Raw genomic sequence first — 14,405 nt, 5'->3', positions numbered from 1 at the left:
TCTGCTGCTTTGAATTTTCAACTTGCGCGAACGCGCGTCGCGTTGAAAACCATCGCGCTACATTGTCATTGGTTCAGCTTTATGTTTCGTCAGACGGCTTAATTTTCTCGGCGACGCTCTGCTTACTCCGTCTGTTGACGTCATGTTTCGGAGAAAGCCGGGCGTGCGCTGAGTTACGTCTGGATCACTCTTTGCATAAGTACAAACCTTTTTTATTTGTTATTGTTGAGTTATCGCTGTATTTAGTAGTTTTACGCCGATATAATTCATCGTTCTGTTTATAATTGTTTATTTTTTATTTAAAAAATTCAACCATTGAACTATAAGTGGTTTGTTTGCCAATAAAAGTAAATATGCACTGAACAGATAGCATAATACTTAAAGTTAAATTCAAATTTTGATATATCTTTTCATTTAAACGCGAACAAAAAACAATTGGGACGCTGGAAACGTACACAGTAAAACAATACGTTGTCAAATGCTCTTATGGTTTTCAACGGGTTAATGTAGATTTATTTGTAAGAAAATTACGTTAAAATAACTTAAACGTAATACGGAAATGAACGATGTAAAAAAAAATGCAGAAAGTATTAACAATTTTTTATTTGGATAATTTAAACGCGGAAAAACAAAACAATTGGGACGCTGAAAACGTACACAGTAAAACAATACGTTGTCAACGGGTTAAAGTTGATTTATTTGTAAGAAAATTGTGACAGTATAGTGTTACAAGAACAGAAGCCTGTTCTTGTATGTGAGTAAATATGAAATAGGATAGTTAAGGATTCGAACTTGCGAAGCTAGATTTGGAATTGAGAATTCCAATCATAAGTTAAAGCAAATACAGAATGTTATTGGAAATAAGGAATGTGGAATGCCATTGTTTAGCTCACACAAAATAGTTAGATATCTGTTTATTGGAAAAGGAATGTAATGATGAAATTCGTTATAAAAATGAAAATTAAAATAAGGAATTTAAAAACAGACAATAGCAAATGTTATTTGTAAAGTGGGTTACGAAAATTAGGTTAGAGGGTCGGTTTTGTAAAAAACATGTGAATAACAATGCATGTTTAAACACGGAGGCATGTCATGCCATGTGTTCTGAGAGACACGTGCTGGTCATGCAGTGACGTCATGGGTTATGAATTTAGTTAGATAAGTTAGAATTAGAATGAGTCAGAAGAAGCGAGAGGAGTCAGATCAGAGAAGCAGAGAGGTTTAGACCGATTCTCGGTTAGAGTCAAGGCACTCTCTAGGAAGCGAGAGGTGTTTAGAAATAACCATGTAGCAACTTTGAATCCCTGAAATACAGAATCATTTCCGACCGGTCGAAGAATAAATGATCATCATGTTTTTTATAACTGCCGTCTGTCTGTGTTCATCATTACAGCGAAAAAGGTAACGTGTTTATATTATATGTATAACTGTCAAACGTAAATGTCAAACGCACTCTGGGTCTATCTATCAAGATATTCAAAAATCTCTTCTTGTTGAATTACAGTCTTGGTGCTCTTGTAGTAACATGTACACTGTCTATTATATATATACAGAACTGTCTCTCTCTTTATATATACCCTGTTTATGTCTCTAATATGTTATCTCCACAAACATGAACATCTTAAGACAATATGAACACTCACAATAAATATATAATATCTAACATCCAACAACATGATCACACACATGAACACACTAAGACTCTTCCTAATACGAACAGTAAACACCAAAGAATAATACATACGTAATCTTAATACCACTCATTACATAACAATAGTTGTAATACAGAATAGTTGCAAAACATCCACACCAATCCCATGTTAAATAATAATTTCTAAATAATAGCGTTAATATTTTAGTGCGCAGATCAAATTCTGCAAAAGTAGCGATTTATGTTTATTTGTTTATGCTGTTATGGGTTTATGTTTATGTACGCATACGCAACCGGAATTCGTAAACCGGGTGTTGGGTTACAATACCCGTTACAACGTCATTTGAGTTTTATAATTATATAGATTTAATATAAAATATATGTTTTTACCATATATTATATCACATACATCGCTATGGTGTAATTATTAGCATAAATCAGTATTTTTTTAGTTTACCGACCCCTCGGCATTCACCTTTGTATTGTCGACGTTTATAGGTTTTTGGAGACGCTGGTTGGTCGAATGGTGGCCTTATAGAGGTACAGAATATTTTCGGGCGTTAGTAGCTTACTATCATGGTAGAGAGAATCTACCTTCTTCGCAGCGTTCCCGGCAATACTCTTAGTGTAATTGTTTCAACCCATGTTTCCTGTGAACGTTAGGCCGAGGTGTTTAAAGGATGTACTTTCAGATAAAGGGTCATTGGCCATTGCTATTGGTGGTAGAGAAGCTTTCTTGTAATTATTGAAGGAAACAAGTTTAGTCTTGGCAGCATTGAATGTGACCATCCATTTTTCTTCCCATTGCACTACAGATCGGAGGTCATCCGCTAGTGTTTCTGCCATTTATTTAGATATGAGTTCATTTGTTTTCCTGTCGTGTCTGTTATAGAGCGTGTTGTCATCAGCATATACACCCATCTCAGGGGTAATTTTGTCAGGAAGGTCATTTATGAATATTAAAAATAATAGAGGTCCAAGGATAGACCCCTGAGGCACACCTGCATTTATATCATATTGTTTAAATGTACGATTTTCGAAGACAACCTGGATTTTTTTTTTAATGATCTGATTTTCCTGAGAAAACCTTCATGTCATACGCTGTCAAGAGCCTTAGATATATCTACAGCTACCGCTCTACCCTCCCCCACTTTGTCCAGTGAATTAGTTCTTTCGTTTTCCGCTTTAAAAATGAAGATAACTCCCTCCATAAACTCCGGCCAATTTAATTGGCTGTCTGCTTTCTTTTCTTGAATTACTGGAATATCGGTTTACGGGATTTATCGAACGGTTAAACACTAAACAAGATAGCTTCACCCAACACATAAAATACATTCGGCTGTTTTTCCTGTTTATAACAATGCCAACATGTTCGTCAACACGATTCGGGCAGATATAAACATGACTTATTATATAATACGCTTTAATTCTATACTTAATCTTTGTTTGAGACACGAACACTAACAAACCATTCGCTCCCGCTACTTTCTATCTACGGATGTCCAGACGAACATGAATATATTACTTTTTTCCAGTTTAGTTCGTTTACGGTCGTAAAATCTTACAAAAGTCATTTTGTGGCGATTATTGTCTTTCGTACACATCTGCTTCGGAGACTGACTTAAAATCATTCGCTTCGGGTATATTGACAAAAAATAAGAAACATTAATGATTTTCCAGATGAACTTATTTTTAATGGCATCTTTTGCTCATATCTTTTTGATCGCATGATATTATAGAATACTTTTTCCTTTCAACGTACTACGGTTCAACATATGAGGAACGTGTTTTTACACAATACCGTTATTGTTTCGCCACTGATTCTACTCTGATTGAATATACAATAAGATTGTCACACTATGATGCTCTAATTCTTAAATTACATTAAGCTTGACAGTGAAAGGCTTCAAATTTAAATAAAGCTGAAATCATAAACACAGGTTTCGACGATTGTTTGATGCTTTACAATTCATTTTTTACCTTTAGTGTCGTCGCAGAAATTTTTAGTCATGTACAAGTCACTCGGTCGGTCGGTCGGTTGGTCGGTCGGTCGGTCGGTCGGTCCGTAACACTTTTGTGCTGGGCCTTTTTGGTTAAGATCAAAGGGCTGTTGTTAATAGATGCTGTTCTTAGCTTTTTAAGCTTTTCTTGGCCTTTTGGCCAGGATCAAAGTGCAGTAGCTGTTACGGCAGATACTACAAGCAAAGACCATATGTGGGGGCAGCCTCACATATAAGACTTTGGTCAATGTAGGGGAAAACCTTCATATCAATTTTCACTATCCAGCTCCCCTACTCCCCGGAGAGTTGGTCCCCATTTCCCCTCCACTCCTCACATTAAAAATCGGCCTTGTGCCTTATTTGCTCGGTGGGGGAGCAAATAAATACCCTTTTTTAGGCCTTTTGGCCAAGATCAAAGTGTAGTGTCTGTTCCGGCAGATACTGCAAGCAAAGACCATATGTGGGGGCAACCTCGCATATAAGACCTTGGTCAATGTACGGGAAACCCTTCATACCAATTGTCACTATTCAGCTCCCCTAATCACCGGGGAGTTGGTCCCCATTTCCCCTTCACTCCTCACATTAAAAATCGGCCTTGTGCCTAATTTGCTCAGTGAGAGAGCAAATAAATACCCTTTTCTTGGCTTTTTGGCCAAGATCAAAGTGTAGTATCTGTTTTTACTACATGGTGTACTTATGTTTGTAAATTTGATATAAAGTGGGGGATCACTTTTCTTTATTAATTTAATATAAAATGATCACCCACTTTACAACCAGTCAGTTTCAAAGCTATTCAAATCATTCTCCAGGTCATTTAAGTTGTTTTTGAAGGATTCCGGTTATTTTTTAAGCATTCAATCATTCTTAAGCCCATTTTTCGGTCATTTTAGTTTATCTTTAAGAATTTCATGTCAATCCTACATTCACGCATTCATTCATTACACGAGAGCACGCGACTAATCGCTATCGGCTTTGTTTACTTGGCGTGCGGAACATAAAATTAACTTGATACCTTTGATCTGTTCCGTTAAAAGTCTGAAGTAATAATTTTATTTCCACATAACGATAATACGGTAAACTATCGCCTGCACCTTGAAAATCTGTTTCCTTAGAAAATCGCCCATATTTTATTTGGACGGAAAAATAATATTTTTATTTATTTATTATTTTTAAAACAGTAACTTACGGAAGTGCATGTTTCGAGGTACCTACCTCTCTTCAGCGTGGGCTATCGTAAACTATCTGTGGCTGTTTTTACATGGATTTCTTAGATGCGTAAATGTACTTATATTAATTCATATATTAAATTTGCATCCCATTTAATGTGTAGTGGTTGAAGAAAATATAATTCCCCTGAATTGAGGTAATTATATTTCTGCAGTATTTCAGCCGACACCTTTTAATTCATATGTCTCACTCTACTTTGTAAGGCTAACTTTATATAATTAATTACCCAATGTCATTTTCATGTTCTGGCTTCAGACCATTATTTATTTCTAATATATATATATATATATATATATATATATATATATATATATATATATATCAGAGATCCAAAATATACATGGTGAAACGATAAATTTATCGCCTTAAATCAAACAACACCACAGCTATATTTTAAAACTTTTATTGAAAAAATCAATTCAGGTAACTTAATTATTTAGTAGACCTGCTAGAATAGATATTCAATGTAGCAACCTTCAGTCTCAATCCCATTCTCGATACGGGTCCGGAACTGGGAGCATGCCTTTTCTATAAACGAGCTCGGCGAATACTCGGCGGCGATCAGGCTTACTTTGGTGTTGTGGAAGTTCATGTTGGTGAGATTCTCGACGTATGACCAAACGAAGTACTCCAATAGGTTCAGGTTGGGGAGGAGAGGTGCAGTGAGAGAATGGTATAAAGTCCTAGCACTCCTTCTGAAGACAAGTCTGTGTCTCTTTGGACTTGTGGGCCGGCACCGTGTCTGCCACCTGATTGCACCAGGAGATCACCACACTCTTCAGCATATCCAGGTAGACTTTATCAAGCCGTTTCAGCGAAGTTAGGTGACAGGATATAGTCCTCACTTGAAACCACACCAAAGGCCATAACTTCATTGAGCTGTTCCCTCACGTGTTGAACTGTCCGAATGTGCACTTTGAGGATGATGGCAATGGTCCTGTTTTCATAACTTGGTCGGATGAATTATGCAGCGGCGCATCTCAGATTTCCCTTGTTGAACATTGTGTCACTTTCAGACATTATAGAAGGTTCTTATTGCTATTTGGATTTATACATAACTTGCCAACTAGTAGATAATGGGCAACAAAAAGTGAAAACCGGTTTTTATCAAACGGAAATGGAATCATGTCGTCTTCTCTAGGGCGATAATTTTATCGTTCCATTCTATATCTATATATATAAAAATGTTTGTTAAATATGAATAAAACCATATTTCTACGTTACCAATTTATTTGAAATTTTCAGACAACCGATCTTTAGAGTCGAGGCATGTTTTTATGTCATAAAAATAAATTTACCTCGCGAATTATTAAAATATTAAATAAAATATAAATATTTTTCGAAGTCGTTTCTGCGAGACTTCTCCGGTTTTATTTCTGGTAACTTCCGTTTCAACTACTACAAGGTAAGTAAAAAAAAACAAACTTACTCATGCAGAGAGTGATCCGTGCTGAAATAATAACGTTATTATTTAAAAAGCCATTCTTAGCATGAGGAAGGGAGGGTGTTTTGTACCTATTCGGTACTTTAACCTTACAATTGAATAAAAACATATCATAAAACTTTAATTAAACGTGGAAATACGATTTAAAAAAAATAGCGCGGATCACTCTCTGCATTAGCACACACAAAAAAAATAATAATCCCATATTTTAAAAATTTAAATTCATTTATGTACTTACCAATTTTATGTTAAGGCTTTTCCAATCATGAAACATTACGTTTTAATTGTTTAGTTTATTTTCACGGCATTGTTTACATAAAAAAGTTTGTTTTAACTTTTTCTAAACTGTTTCATTTTTACGATATGCCTCAACGTATTATAAACACCCTAACCTCCCCATGTTTAAAAAAACGCCCTTCCATAAACTTCGAAAGCCGTTCTTAATATGGGGAAGTTGGGGGTGTTCATTCCGAAAGCCGTTTTAACATGGGGAAGTTAGGGTGTTTATAATATGCTGGGGCGAGTCGTAAAATTAACGAAGTTGCTATCTATTATTTATTGCAAAAATTGCTTGAAATTTATTTATTTAACAAAAAAAAATACATTTTGGTACTCCTTGGGCGTTGAGTTCCATGGCGACCAGCAGAAAAAAATAATAGTCGCTCCCTTAGTCCCCCACCTCACCCCGCACGTAACATATTTTATTTACTGACGTTGCCGTAACTAAACGATTATTTGTCACATTTACAAACATTTATTTATTTATTTATTTTGAAAAAAGTTTTACTTTTTATCAATATTAAAAGAAAAATGGGTACTCATGCAGAGAGTGCTCCATGCTTAAATAATAACGTTATTATTTAAAAAGCCATTCTTAACATGGGGAGGGGAGGGTGTTTTGTACCTATTCTGTACCTTGCAATTGAATTTTAAAAAAAACACGATTAAAAAAATAGCGCGGATCACTCTCTGCATTAGCACCGAAAAATGTTACTAAAGATTTATTAATAATTTCTCACTTTTACAAACATTTGATTTTAAATTTCTTTTTAAATGACGACTTTTATCGACTTTTTTTTTTAATATCCTCCCAATGGTGTTTATTCCGAAATCCGTTGTTAACATGGAGAGGTTGAGGGTGTTTATTCTGAAAGCCGTTCTTAACATTTGTGGTGGTGGACCTAATTTAAAAAAATAAATAAATAAATAAATTTAAAAAAAAACTAAATCATTTACTGATAACTTCTCACTTTTACAAATATTTTTTAATTTACATGCGCGGATGAACAAATTGTTGAATAGTGCGAAAACAAAACGTTTTTATAATAAACTTCGGGATAATTTTTGGGGTAAATATTTACATTTAGGTCCATCTCCACAATTTTCTTTTTTAAATGACGACTTTTATTGATAAATAAATGTACTTCTTCGCAACATTTATTGATAAATAAATGTACTTCTTCGCAACTTTTATTGATAAATAAATCTACTTCTCTGCCACGGGCACTGAACCCCTCCTTTTTTTTAATAGTATTTTCGGGTGGGTATGCTGGCAACAAATATCAGTTAAATTTTGCAAATAGCCCCCCCTCCAAAAGTGGTGTTTATTCCGGAAGTTGTTCTTAAGATGAGAATGTGGGGGGGGTGATTATAAGGTGGACCTAATCTAAAAAAAAGAAAACAAGTTTTTTATGCACACATAAGCAATTACTTTTTTTATTAAATTTTTTTTTACTTTTTATTTAAAAATTAGTAAATTTCAATGAATAGAATAATAAATCATTTATCATTGATATGTGTTTTTGGTTTTGTGTTGAATGAAACTTTTTTTTTCATTACAACAATAATGAACCAATTTAAATCTTCCGGCATGCGTTTAAGGGTTACGAAATTATCAATAAATCGTTTAGTTACTAAGCCAACGTCAGTAAATAAAAAAAAATGTTACGTGCGCATGCATTAGCCTTGACTAGGGGGGGCTAAGGGAGCGGCCATTAAATAATTATGCTGGTCGCCATGGAACTCAACGCCCAAGGAGTACTTAAAGTGACACTTATGCACTTATGTTATCGTGCTATTTTTTTAAATAGTATTTTCATGTTAAATTCAAATTTTACAACATGTTTTTCTTTTATTAATTTGTTAAGTGAAAGTACAGATAACCCGGTCGGTTTCTAATGTGAGGAAAATCTAGCCCCCCCCCAAAAAAAAAGGGGGTACTCTGGATAATAACAAAACATTAAAATTGCCTCAGTCTCGAAAGATTTCTTCTCTACTGAACGAGGAAAAAAACGATGAAGTGTAGTTCACCTTCTGTTTTTCTCCCCCTCTCTCTTCCTCTCTTAATATCTCTCTCTATCCATCTCTCCCTTTCCCTCTCTCACTTTATCTTTCTCTCTATATCACCCTCTCCATCTCTCTTTGAACCCCTTTCTCTCTCCAACTCCCTCTATCTCTCTCTTTTCCTCTGTCTCATCCCTCTCTGTTTCTAACTCTCCCCCTCTCTCTGTTTATCTATCAATCCCTTTATCTCTCTATCTCCTTCTCTTTCTCCCTCTCACTTTCTCTTTTCTATCTATATACCTTCCTCTCTATCTGTCCATCTCTAATCCCTCATCCTATTTTAGTCTCCTAAATTAATTACAGTGAATAAGGCATTGTCAAAACATGGATAAATCCTATTTTAGTTTTAGTCACCTAATTTACTGACTATGAGAATAGAAGTTATTTGGAAATTACTGCTACCTTAAACAGCACCAGAGGTAACTGGTAAAACCTTTCTAATTAAATTGATTTTGGCAGCCATTTGGTAATAAAATGACATAGCCTTAGCCCTTGCTGCATGAGGAATACCTGCGACCTTGCTGCCAAGTAGAAGAATTATTTATTCTACTTTAAAACATTCAATTTTTCAAAAATCTCATGTTCGACATCTCCAAAACATCCAATATGGGGAAAAATATTGCAAAAATGCAAACTTATTGTTTAGGATGAATGCACAATGGTACGCAAAAAATTACTTGAGGCTCTTGGTCGATCCTTGCAAGATTTGCGTGGCAATGTCAGACCATTTGGGAATGCAGTAATATTGCTTGCAGGAGATTTCAGACAAATGTTACCTGTTATTCTTCAATCAACACCAGCAGATGAAATAAATGCTTGCATCAAATACTCTACTTTTTGGTGCCATGTGAAGATATTAAACTTAACTCAAAATATGCATGTCCAGTTGCAGACTGTTTGATCCGCACAAAAACATTTGCATCACTTGTGGGAAATTGGGTACGAAAAAGTGCCAGCTGATCAGAGTTAAGGGCAAAATTCTTTGACTTTTAACTTCTGTAATTTCTGTAATTTTATTTCATCAAAAGAATAGTTAGTTTAAAATGTTTTTGCAGATATTCAAATTATAAGAATTCCATTTGACTGAGTGAATGAGCTATTCTTGCAGGTCAATACAAAGATGCCCATGAACTTAACGCTATTATTCAATGTAAAATTCCAAGTGAGGTAGTCAAATACAAATCCATCGACACTGTTGTGAATGCAGATAAAGTGGTTAATTATCCAACAGCTATATTTGTCAGGGATGCCACCGCATGTATTGCAACTGAAATTTGGTGTACTAATTATCATGTTGTGAAATATAATCCAATCCAAGCTTTGCAATGGCACATAGCTTGCAGTAAAATAAAATTAACAAACAATATCATAGAAACAACAATCTTAACAGGACCTTTCACAGATGAATATATCTTAATTCCATGAATTCCTATGATTTCACCGGATAAATCATTAAACTTTAGGAAATTGCACTTTCCAATTTTATTGTCATTTGTAATAACCATCAACAAAGCACAAGGAACAATCTTTACAGTTGTGGGCCTTATAGTTACACACTGACTGTTTTTTCACATGGACAATTTATGTTATGTATTCAAGAGTCACCAAACCGTAAAATCTCTATATCAGCTAAGAAAATGGGACAACAAAAACTGTGTACCCATGCAAAATGGAAATTTAAACCTATAAGAAACATGCTTTTTCTCATTTTGAAACTTTTTCCACTGCGCCAATTTGAGCCACAGCAACGCGTGGCAGGGTACAGCTAGTATATATATATATATATGTGTGTGGGTGTGTGCGCTCGCTCGTGTGTGTGTGTGTGTGTGTGTGTGTGTGTGTGTGTGTGTGTGTGTGTGAGAGAGAAGGTCAGTGTATATTATTATACTAGGTCAAACTACTTTCTAATCATTAGTTGTAATATCATAAATATTACGCTTATATTATTATATTAGCAGGACTCGTTAACCGGCGTTGCGCGGTGGAAGCATCCCTCCTCCTCGCAAAAAGTTGTAAAAAGTATGGGGCGGTTACATGCAGTTACTGTTTGAATTTAAAAAAAGCAATTAAGGAAATGCATAAATCCGTATGAATTAATAAAATTACGAAAAATAGTCCATTAGAATAATAATGGAAAATAAAAGCAGAAGTTTTAGAGGTTAGAGATACTCACGGTATATAGATTGTTTAGAGTGATCGAAGTCAGTGGTAGCAGTCCTAGTTGTTCATGTCTGTTCTTCAAATCTTTCTCTTCTTTTCAACCCTTCCACCAATAGTATTGAAGTAAATTCCATTTTTATGTCATCTTTTTTTTAACATGTAAAACAAAACAATTACGACTTTTTCATTTCACTTCTTTGGGTATTGTCATGTTAAGAACGCCGTTTGGAATAGGTATCCCAACCTCCCCATGTAAAGAACGAATTTCGGAGTAGACAACTGCTTTTTATTGGGGTGGGGTGGGGGGAATAATTACCCCATGTTTAACCCGCAAATGATTAAAAAAAAAATTGTGGGTTCGCAGTGTCGGTAGGAGAGTAGTAGATTTGTTTATCGCACGTGCGTACAAACCTCGCAGCCATTATATTACAGTGCATAATACAGATCTTTGTATCTCTATAAGTACTTGTTCATATTTTAATGTCTTTGCAGAACAAGAGGGATTCTTGCTGAGATATCGAAAAGGTCTGAGTCGATAATTTTAGAGGTGTAAATTATCTACGTATCTGAAAAATCCTAAGAACTTCCTCACTCAATTACTCAAATTTAATCCGATTAAAAGTAGTTAATAAGAATAAATGTCCATTTGTTTTGATTATAGAAAGAAAGTTCAATAAGCAAAGTTAGGAATATTTAGATGAATAATTTTATACATTTTCTCTGATGAGCAGACGATAATGTGAAAAGATTAATGCGTTGTGGGTGTATGTGTATGCGTTAGTGTCTGCCTGCTTATGGCAGCGTTTATGCGTGAATTGAAATATCAACCCTCTTGACTTGGCCTTCGGGACAAGATCAAAGTGTAGTATCTGTTCCGGCAGATACTGCAAGCTATGACTAGCTATGACTAGCAAAGACCAGATGTGGGGGCAACCCCACATGCCTGACCTTAACCAGCTCCCATTTCCCACCTCTCGGGAGCTGGTCCCCATTTCCCTTCCCCCTCCCTTCACTCCTCACATTAAAAATTGGCCTTGTGCCTAATTTGCTCGGTGGGGGAGCAAATAAATACCATCTGTTCCGGCAGATACTGCAAGCTATGACTAGCTATGACTAGCAAAGACCAGATGTGGGGGCAACCCCACATGCCTGACCTTTAACCAGCTCCCATTTCCCACCTCTCGGGAGCTGGTCCCCTTTTTCCCTTCCCCCTCCCTTCACTCCTCACATTAAAAATCGGCCTTGTGCCTAATTTGCTCGGTGGGGGAGCAAATAAATACCATCTGTTCCGGCAGATGCTGCACTTAAGATAATTTGTACCAGTCAATGGAGGGGAAACCCTCTATACTGGGACAATTATTATTTTTGGTAACCAGAGTGCCCCCTTTTAGGGGAGCTGGTTTTTACCTCACATTAAAAACGGCCTTGTGCCTAATTTGCTCAGTGGGGGAGCAAATAAATACCATCTGTTCCGGCAGATACTGCAAGCTATGACTAGCAAAGACCAGATGTGGGGGCAACCCCACATGCCTGACCTTTAACCAGCTCCCATTTCCCACCTCTCGGGAGCTGGTCCCCCTTTCCCTCCCCCCTCCCTTCACTCCTCACATTAAAAATTGGCCTTGTGCCTAATTTGCTCGGTGGGGGAGCAAATAAATACCATCTGTTCCGGCAGATGCTGCAAGCTGTGACTAGCTATGACTAGCAAAAACCAGATGTGAGGGCAACCCCACATGCCTGACCATTAACCAGCTCCCATTTCCCACCTCTCGGGAGCTGGTCCCCTTTTTCCCTTCCCCCTCCCTTCACTCCTCACATTAAAAATTGGCCTTGTGCCTAATTTGCTCGGTGGGGGAGCAAATAAATACCATCTGTTCTGGCAGATGCTGCACTTAAGATAATTTGTACCAGTCAATGGAGGGAAAACCCTCTATACTGGGACAATTATTATTTTTGGTAACCAGAGTGCCCCCTTTTTGCCTACTTTTAGGGGAGCTGGTTTTTACCTCACATTAAAAACGGCCTTGTGCCTAATTTGCTCAGTGGGGGAGCAAATAAATACCATCTGTTCCGACAGATGCTGCACTTAAGATAATTTGTACCAGTCAATGGAGGGGAAACCCTCTATACTGGGACAATTATTATTTTTGGTAACCAGAGTGCCCCCTTTCTGCCTACTTTTAGGGGAGCTGGTTTTTACCTCACATTAAAAACGGCCTTGTGCCTAATTTGCTCAGTGGGGGAGCAAATAAATACCATCTGTTCCGACAGATGCTGCACTTAAGATAATTTGTACCAGTCAATGGAGGGGAAACCCTCTATACTGGGACAATTATTATTTTTGGTAACCAGAGTGCCCCCTTTTTGCCTACTTTTAGGGGAGCTGGTTTTTACCTCACATTAAAAACGGCCTTGTGCCTAATTTGCTCAGTGGGGGAGCAAATAAATACCATCTGTTCCGGCAGATGCTGCAAGCTATGACTAGCTATGACTAGCAAAAACCAGATGTGGGGGCAACCCCACATGCCTGACTATTAACCAGCTCCCATTTCCCACCTCTCGGGAGCTGGTCCCCTTTTTCCCTTCCCCCTCCCTTCACTCCTCACATTAAAAATCGGCCTTGTACCTAATTTGCTCGGTGGGGGAGCAAATAAACACCATCTGTTCCGGCAGATACTGCAAGCTATGACTAGCTATGACGAGCAAAAACCAGATGTGGGGGCAACCCAACATGCCTGACATTTAACCAGCTCCCATTTCCCACCTCTCGGGAGCTGGTCCCCTTTTCCCCTTCCCCCTCCCTTCACTCCTCACATTAAAAATCGGCCTTGTGCCTAATTTGCTCAGTGGGGGAGCAAATAAATACCATCTGTTCCGGCAGATGCTGCAAGCTATGACTAGCTATGACTAGCAAAAACCAGATGTGGGGGCAACCCCACATGCCTGACTATTAACCAGCTCCCATTTCCCACCTCTCGGGAGCTGGTCCCCTTTTTCCCTTCCCCCTCCCTTCACTCCTCACATTAAAAATCGGCCTTGTACCTAATTTGCTCGGTGGGGGAGCAAATAAACACCATCTGTTCCGGCAGATACTGCAAGCTATGACTAGCTATGACGAGCAAAAACCAGATGTGGGGGCAACCCAACATGCCTGACATTTAACCAGCTCCCATTTCCCACCTCTCGGGAGCTGGTCCCCTTTTCCCCTTCCCCCTTCCTTCACTCCTCACATTAAAAATCGGCCTTGTGCCTAATTTGCTCGGTGGGGGAGCAAATAAATACCATCTGTTCAGGCAGATGCTGCAAGCTATGACTAGCTATGACTAGCAAAGAGCAGATGCGGGGGCAACCTCACATGCCTGACCTTTAACCAGCTCCCATTTCCCACCTCTCGGGAGCTGGTCCCCTTTTCCCTTCCCCCTTCCTTCACTCCTCACATTAAAAATTGGCCTTGTGCCTAATTTGCTCGGTGGGGGAGCAAATAAATACCATCTGTTCCGGCAGATACTGCTATCTGTTCTGGCAGATACTGCAAGCTATGACTAGCTATGACTAGCAAAGACCAGATGTGGGGGCAACC

The 14,405-nt window shown here is 37.6% G+C and overlaps 1 pseudogene; it reads left to right on the top strand.

Moving 5' to 3' along the window:
• The first annotated feature begins 4,282 nt into the window (after positions 1 to 4,282).
• Positions 4,283 to 4,422, top strand: LOC145249195 (U2 spliceosomal RNA; annotated as a pseudogene).
• The last annotated feature ends 9,983 nt before the right edge of the window (positions 4,423 to 14,405 follow it).

Source organism: Euprymna scolopes, chromosome 27 (genome assembly GCF_053919585.1).
Source record: "Euprymna scolopes isolate OS-2025 chromosome 27, ASM5391958v1, whole genome shotgun sequence".
Taxonomy (NCBI): domain Eukaryota; kingdom Metazoa; phylum Mollusca; class Cephalopoda; order Sepiida; family Sepiolidae; genus Euprymna; species Euprymna scolopes.
This window is presented reverse-complemented; position numbering and strand designations above follow the sequence as displayed.